We start from the raw sequence: 7,500 nt of genomic DNA on the forward strand, positions 1-7,500 counted from the left end.
GCATAGCAGTTGTTTGACTGGATTTTCCCCTTTCTTTTCAGGCAAGTGTTCTCTTTGGGATGAATCGAGGGACGGTTTGTAGAGTTTTCAGCTCTGTCCCACAACGTGTGAGTAATGAATATCTGTCCTCTGTTGTCATTGCATTCGAATGAGTAAGTGAGATTAGGAGGCTGCGTATTTATTGGTAGATACCTTTTAAAACCGGTTCTCGACTCATTGCACTTAGTGGACCACCAGTCCAATGAAAATATATCGTGGACCATTTTTTGTATTATTATTATTATTATTATTATTATTTTTAGTATTATTATTATTATCATTGTGTAATAAAAATCCACAATTATATAGTGAACTATATTACTATGTAAGACTTTTAGAAATTGGGGGCGGGGCGAGAAGATAACGGCCCATTATTATTATTATTATTATTATTATTATTATTATTATTATTATTATTATTATTATTTGGGAAGAGGACCCTCTTTTAAACAAATTCTGTAGAATAAGATGGCAGAATTCAGCGAATTAATCTTATATATTATCTTTTCTATTTTTCTTATCACTCGCTTTTCTGGCTTAGCGATTCTTTTTAATAATTGGCCAATATTCATATTGGGGATAATGCTGGAAGTGGTATTTTATTCAGAACAGGCATTATTAATCAAAGACTGGTATTATCAGAATACTAGTATATGGGATGGCGTTCCTCTGGTCCAGATCAAGCAGGGGTCGTCGTCGGTGTTGGTATTATTCCGTAAGAGAGGTCAATGTCAGGCTGGTGTCGTCTCTGGTATTCAGCTGGTACTAATGCTGGTGTAGCTCTGGTTTATCGCGACGTTTCAACCTTCTCGTAGGTCATCTTCATGGCTGGTTAGCAGTAGAAGTGAAGAGATGGTGTCTGCATGCCGATATTTATAGCGGCTCGAATCCTAGATCTGCGATCTCATTGGTCGAGCCGGTCTGGGGCGAAGTCTGGGATCTCTCGTCGGTGGTTGCAGGGATTCGCACGGCTGAATCCCTGCAACAGTATTATTATTATTATTATTATTATTATTATTATTATTATTATTATTTATTCAAGAGATGAAATGTATTCATATGGAACAAGCCCTCAGGGACAATTGACTTACAATTCAAGCTTCCAAAGAATATAGTCAATAAACATTTTGGATTGAAATATATTTTTTAATAGGAATGATCTAAATAAAGTGAATGATCTGTTATTTATATGGATCAAATTGATGTTACTGCGTTTCAGTAAATTTAAAAATGTATGTGCCAATCACCAGTTTATTAGCCAATTTAGTAAAGGTCCCCAGAATGTCATCATGAACCGCAAGTGGTCCATGAACCATCAGCCGAGAACCACTTTTCAAATATTCGATTCATCAATTGTATGAATCGAACAACTTTCATCATTTAAGGAGGATAAGGTAACTTACACATTCTTTGTATCTTTTTCTAATCCTTTTCTTATTTTTGAGGGGGATATTATTATAATATATATATATATCTATATATATATATATATATATATATATATATATATATATATATATATATATATATATATATATATATATATATCAAATTGACATGCACTAGCTTTGTTGAAAGAACTGAATGCTCTTGAGGAATTAAACCTGAAAGATGTGCCACTTATGAATTTTGGATTTTCATGTTCGTGTGTATGTCATTATAACAGAGCCAAGGCGCACACTAAATTGACGGCAGGTCGCGCTTACCTAAGCGTGCCAGGTGTAATTAAATCGATAGCGTCGTAAGTCGTCGTGGTTGGGAGGCTGGTGTCCAGAATTCCTCGCTATACTCGAGGAATTATGCGCATAGGAACTGCAAGTTGGAGAGCTTAACTAAGATGAGCATCTTAGTGGCGTGATCGGTATGGTCTTGACCTGCCACCTCGATGGCCGCGAGTTCGATTCTCGAGCATTCCACTGATGTGTGAGAGATGTGTATTTCTGGCGATAGAAGTTCACTCTCGACGTGGTTCGGAAGTCACGTAAAAAGCCGTTGGTCCCGTTGCTGAATAACCGTTACTGGTTCCATGCAACGTAAAAACAACATACAAATAAACAAACAAACTTAACTAAGATGAAACTAGAGTTGATCTTTTTCTTTCACTTTTGTAAATATACCTCAAATGGGATTTTAAATTTTGGTAGATGTATTTAAAAAAAAAAAAAAAAATTTTGTTAATTTCCCGAAAGTCTATGAACTGACGTATTGCATTTGACTACTTGGATTTTCTATAATATTTTTGAAGCAGGAATTGTCCCCAGAAATCGGACTGTAAAGCTGGAAAGGTCAGTTGTATCATTCCCTTCGTGTTAGAATGAAATGCGTTCTGCAGTCACGACCTGAGGAAAGGGTGGAGATAGGTAAAGGTCACCGACTCTGCTATTCTGTCTATTCAGTTTTTTGCTTTCACTATTGTCAAGAGACATTTCCTAATAGAAGAGCAAAGAGAAATAATGGTCCATTTCAAAGAGCAGCGCTAGAAGGGATTTACAGAGCCAGCTGACAGACTAATTACAGAGATGGCTGTTTTGCAGAAGAAGAGAGGAAATGATATCTGGCTTCGCTGACGGTGCAGCACATACTCGTATTTGAACAGTGACAGAGGAGCCTGACTGGGTAAAATCCGAGGGTGGTACTCGAGGGAGAGGTGGGCGGTATTGATGCTTTCGTCTCATTGTTAGGCGGGCAAAAGTTTTAATTGAATTAGGATATTTCTTCCACATTTATCAGTTTATTTCAGGTTTTATGTTTACACATCTATTTAACATTTAAGTGGTATTATTTCCAGTTATCATTTTCCATATCACTCCTCTCACTCGCTGTCATTTCTTGATTTTCCATTACCAAGCTCAATGACCTTCTTGTCCGCAGTGCCTCCGACCTTGAAAACCATACATACATACAGTCATACCAACTAAAAAGAAGCGCCTCAGTGGCGTGGCCGAAATGGTGTTGGTGTACCACCTAGGTGGCCGCGAGTTCGATCCTCGGGCATTCCATTGAGGGGCGAGAGATGTGTAGTTCTGGTGATAGAAGTTCACTCTCGACGTGGTTCGGAAGTCACGTAAAGCTGTTGGTCCCGTTGCTGAATAATCACTAGTTCCAAGCAACGTAAAAACACCATACAAACAAAACAAAACAAATAAAAAGAGTTAGCTGATGTTATCTCTCTCTCTCTCTCTCTCTCTCAGTATGTCAGAACGGAAAACGTCCATGATCTATTAGGCTTGAAGGCTCCTATTAATTTTTAATTGTAAATCCTTTAATCGCAGCGCGCATTGATAGAGTTTACGGGAAAAAGGGACGTTAAAGCTGACGGGTCCGTATATTAGCTTGACTAAATGTCAGGCATCGCGATGTTGAGGGATCCCTCCACTCGCTGGGGCGTCTCATCTCAAAGGTAGGAAGGACCTTTGTGCCGGTAAGAGGAACTGAAGGCGTCTTTTGAACATTTCATGGAGCTCCAGAGGCTTATTGTCCTTCAGTCTAGCGCTGAGAGGAGTTTGAGGAAAACACTTTCTGCTTTAGTAGGTCCCTTGGGTTGGTATGCAGCTTCCGCCAGAGGAGTTGATTGATTGAATACGAATATATGTATATATATATATATATATATATATATATATATATATATATATATATATATATATGAAGATAAAAGCCCGTATTATTTTTTATACTTCCTGTGTAACCCTGTCTCGCCAGTGAACAGGGCTACAGTAGAAGTGTATCGTGTATATCGTGATTTTATGGGCCTTTTCATCTTCATAGTATACTGATTATAGGAAGAGACATTATATATATATATATATATATATATATATATAATATATATATATATATATGTGTATGTAGTATGTAATATATATATATATATTATATATATATATATATATATATATATATATGTATGTATGTATGTATATATATATATATATTATATATATATATATATATATATATATATATATATATATATATATATATATATATATATATATACACATATACATACATGCGTACATACAATACATATGTTCTTTGTTTACATACTAAATTAGAAGGATCCTGACGAGCTTTTCCACTCGACAGCAAGCATTTCATCACATGAAAGAATAAGAAACATGAATTTTTCCCTCTCTAAGAATTCTGGAAGCAATGAGGTCCTCATATTAGAGACGGTAAGCTACGCGACAAGAAGCCATACGAAGCTGCCATTTTATAACTTATAATATTTTTCCGAATTAGTGTCCCCGAGCACACCTTCAGGCAAGCGAGCAAGCACCCAAGATTCTGGAATGCCATGGAGTAGAAAAAGATGACCCAGCTGATGCAGACGAGGGCACAGATAATCCGTTTAGAATTTCAAGACATCACTTGAAGATAGCGGTTTTCGGTGACCCTAATGGCTGAAGAAATGCGCTCATTTATTCGTTATTTTGCATAACTATACTCTGTTTTTTTCCATCTGTCCATCCGCCTGTGGTGTTTTTTGTATGGTAACACTGCTCCCGGGCTTTAGATAGTTACATTCAGCTTATATTCAACGATTATAATAATATTCTATTTTGAATATAACGGTGCAATTCGCATACAGTAAATTATTAAAACCACTTTTCAGTTGCAAATGTACACCCAGATATCCTTTTATTTATCCTAAACTTACACATAGCGTAACTATCTAAAGCCAGGGACGCAGTGTTACCATACAAAAAACACACAGAAGGATGAACAGATGAAAAAAAAAAAAACAGAGTATAGTGCAGCAGCAGCTTGTCGAAAAGCCCTTTAGATGCATAGTAACAGGGAAGCTATTTTGCTTAGATGTAATTAGCTTGATATAAAAAATTCAGATTATCATGAAATGTTTTATTACTTTTTACGAGAAAACTTGCCACTCTAAATTGTCAGTCAAGCTGTCATTACAAATACTGTCGGGATGTTTTCTAGAAATTACTAACCCTTGTCTTCTCTCAGTCCCATTTACATTAGGTGGTACGATTGTTTGGAAACCAAGAATGTATGAGGTTTTCGTTCGTGACTGCTGATGGGTCCATCTAGACATCAGACTTAAGCTTTTGGATTCCACTGAAGAAATAGAAGATTGTGCCTAATTATTTTAATTTTGCGTTTTCCATTTTTGATTAATTTATACTGTAAATTGTGTGTTTTTTTTATGAGAAGCTTTCATCCATATCATTCTCTCTCTCTCTCTCTCTCTTCTCTCTCTCTCTCTCTCTCTCTCTCCTGCCCATGTTTTCGTGTTTTTTTGATACCTATGATATTTGCGAAACAGTATTGTCCGTGTTTCCTCTACATGTAAATATTAGATGAGGAGGACAAAACCTATGGAGAAAGTAATTAAAGCTCATGTTAACGTTTTCCTGCTTTATTTCTGTATTTCTGTTTTATCTGATGAAAAGAACAGAGGGAGAGAAAAATGGAAAATGGCCTTCCCAGTATGACGCAACACATGTTGCAAGCTACTTTGTATTTTTGGAGAACCTTTCAAATTCCTTCTTCGAAATCATTGTACGCAAAATGTTATATTCTTTCTCTCTCTAGGTTTTGAGTAGAAAAAAAAAGGCCTTAAGCTTTCTGTGGCTCGTAGGCTGAATAACACGGCTACATCAAGACAAACGAGAGTGAAAAGTGTAGGACTAAAAATACTTCTACCTTTTGTTAGAAAAGGATATGCCATTGAAGATTGCTTACACGCACATACTCACACACACATTATATATATATATATATATATATATATATATATATATATATATATATATATATATATATATATATATATATATGTGTGTGTGTGTGTGTGTGGTGTGTGTGTGTGTTTGTGCGTGTGTGTACTATGCGTGCATGTGCGTGTGAGCAATCCTCAATGGCATATTCTTTTCTAACAAAAGGGAGAGGTATTTTTAGTTTTACACTTTTTACTCTCGTTTGTCTGATGTGGCCGTGTTATTCAGCCTACGAGCCACAGAAGCTTAAGGCTTATTTTTTTTTCTACTCAAAACCTAGAGAGAGAAAGAATATGACATTTTGAGTACAATGTTTTCGAAGGAGGAATTTGAAAGGCTTTCGAAGTGTATTGCGTCATAGTGAAAAAGGAAAGAGGGAGAAAAATGATATGCGTAAAAACTTATTTTTAAACCAAAAAAATGAAAAGTATGTTTAAACTTAGAATTTTTCCTTATTTCGCTGGTATGATGTTGGCCTAGGTAGATGTATGCTTGTGTAGTTTTATATATATATGTGTGAATTTTATTTTGTTACAGGTTCCATTGATTGATATCTTCCACATGTTTATTGGAGAACTTTGCCTTAATCTCCCTCAGAGAATTATGCATCGCCTGCAGACTAAATTGTATGAATAATTACTGTTATAGAATGGAAAACTAACGTAATAATTCAGAGGGTGGCACAAATAAGAGAATTGCCAAGAATACAACGTATTAGTCACTGTACAAGAAACGTCCTCCCCTCTTGAAATTTCAGCATGACAGCTATTTTTCATTACTTCCGCCATGCGGTTCAGAAAATGCAACGCTTTTGGCAAGGAAATTGATTGAATGGCAATAATAAAAGAGCTTTTGGCTTCTTCTTCTGTTTTCTGCCCACACTTGATTTCAGAATAGCCCGAAGCATAAGGAAGTAAAGACCCCAATAAGAGGTTGCAGACCTCCACCAAAGCGAGCAGTTTAGTTACCTGAATACTATCATTGTTTTTTTGTTTTTCCTTCACAACAAAGAAGTAATTAGCCAAATGCTGATTCTTACAATTTTTCTCGCTAGCAGCAGGAACCTTTCGTCTTCCTTGAGCACAGTTAACGAAGCAGTGATAATAATCCTCAGATCCAGTGTCGGACTCTGATAATACAAAAATGACCAGTTGTTTCCCGAAACATTTTGTAAAATCGTAGGAATTCGTGCTTTCGTTTGCTTGGAATTCTTGTTAATGCTCATTAGGAAAGGTTGCTAGAGCCTGTTTAGACGTAATCTCTTTGTAGTTGGGCACTTGAAAAAATTTCAGTGACAAAACTCACAAAACTGAATTTGCTACCTGTATGGCGTCTTGTAATATGGCCACAATGGTAGAATTTCAGTTGACCAGAACTTCATTTAATCTTGAACGTAAATTATAATTCATACAAGGTTTTATGCTTACATCACTGTTGGAAGATTCGTTTAGAATAATCACACCATGAATAACATACTTGCTGTATATTCATGAAATCTGGTTGGATTATCGAGATCTATGCAGTCCACCGGCAGTACAATAAAAGGTGGACTTTTCCATTTCCTATTTTTGTATATGATTACCCTTGAAACATATTTATAATCCGATCAAGACCTGAAATGACTCCATCTTTCATCTCCGAGGCTTGAACCGGTTCGGGAACGAAGTTTGTTCAACTCTCTAACCAGCCATTGGAGGGTGAAAAATTCCTCTCG

At 36.1% G+C, this 7,500-nt stretch overlaps 1 protein-coding gene across 3 annotated transcripts in view; it reads left to right on the top strand.

Moving 5' to 3' along the window:
- LOC135212084 (WSCD family member AGAP003962-like) overlaps nucleotides 1-7,500 on the top strand; it is an 885,772-nt gene that overhangs the window by 89,740 nt on the left and 788,532 nt on the right. Inside the window, exon 1 of one of the 3 annotated variants that reach the window (XM_064245453.1) lies at nucleotides 46-107. The exons of the other annotated variants lie outside the window; for them this stretch is intronic. The gene's annotated coding sequence lies outside the window, so the exon portion shown is untranslated. Of the gene's footprint in view, nucleotides 1-45; nucleotides 108-7,500 lie in introns of those variants that run through there. 3 annotated transcript variants of the gene reach the window in all.

Source organism: Macrobrachium nipponense, chromosome 40 (assembly GCF_015104395.2).
Source record: "Macrobrachium nipponense isolate FS-2020 chromosome 40, ASM1510439v2, whole genome shotgun sequence".
In the NCBI taxonomy this organism is placed as follows: domain Eukaryota; kingdom Metazoa; phylum Arthropoda; class Malacostraca; order Decapoda; family Palaemonidae; genus Macrobrachium; species Macrobrachium nipponense.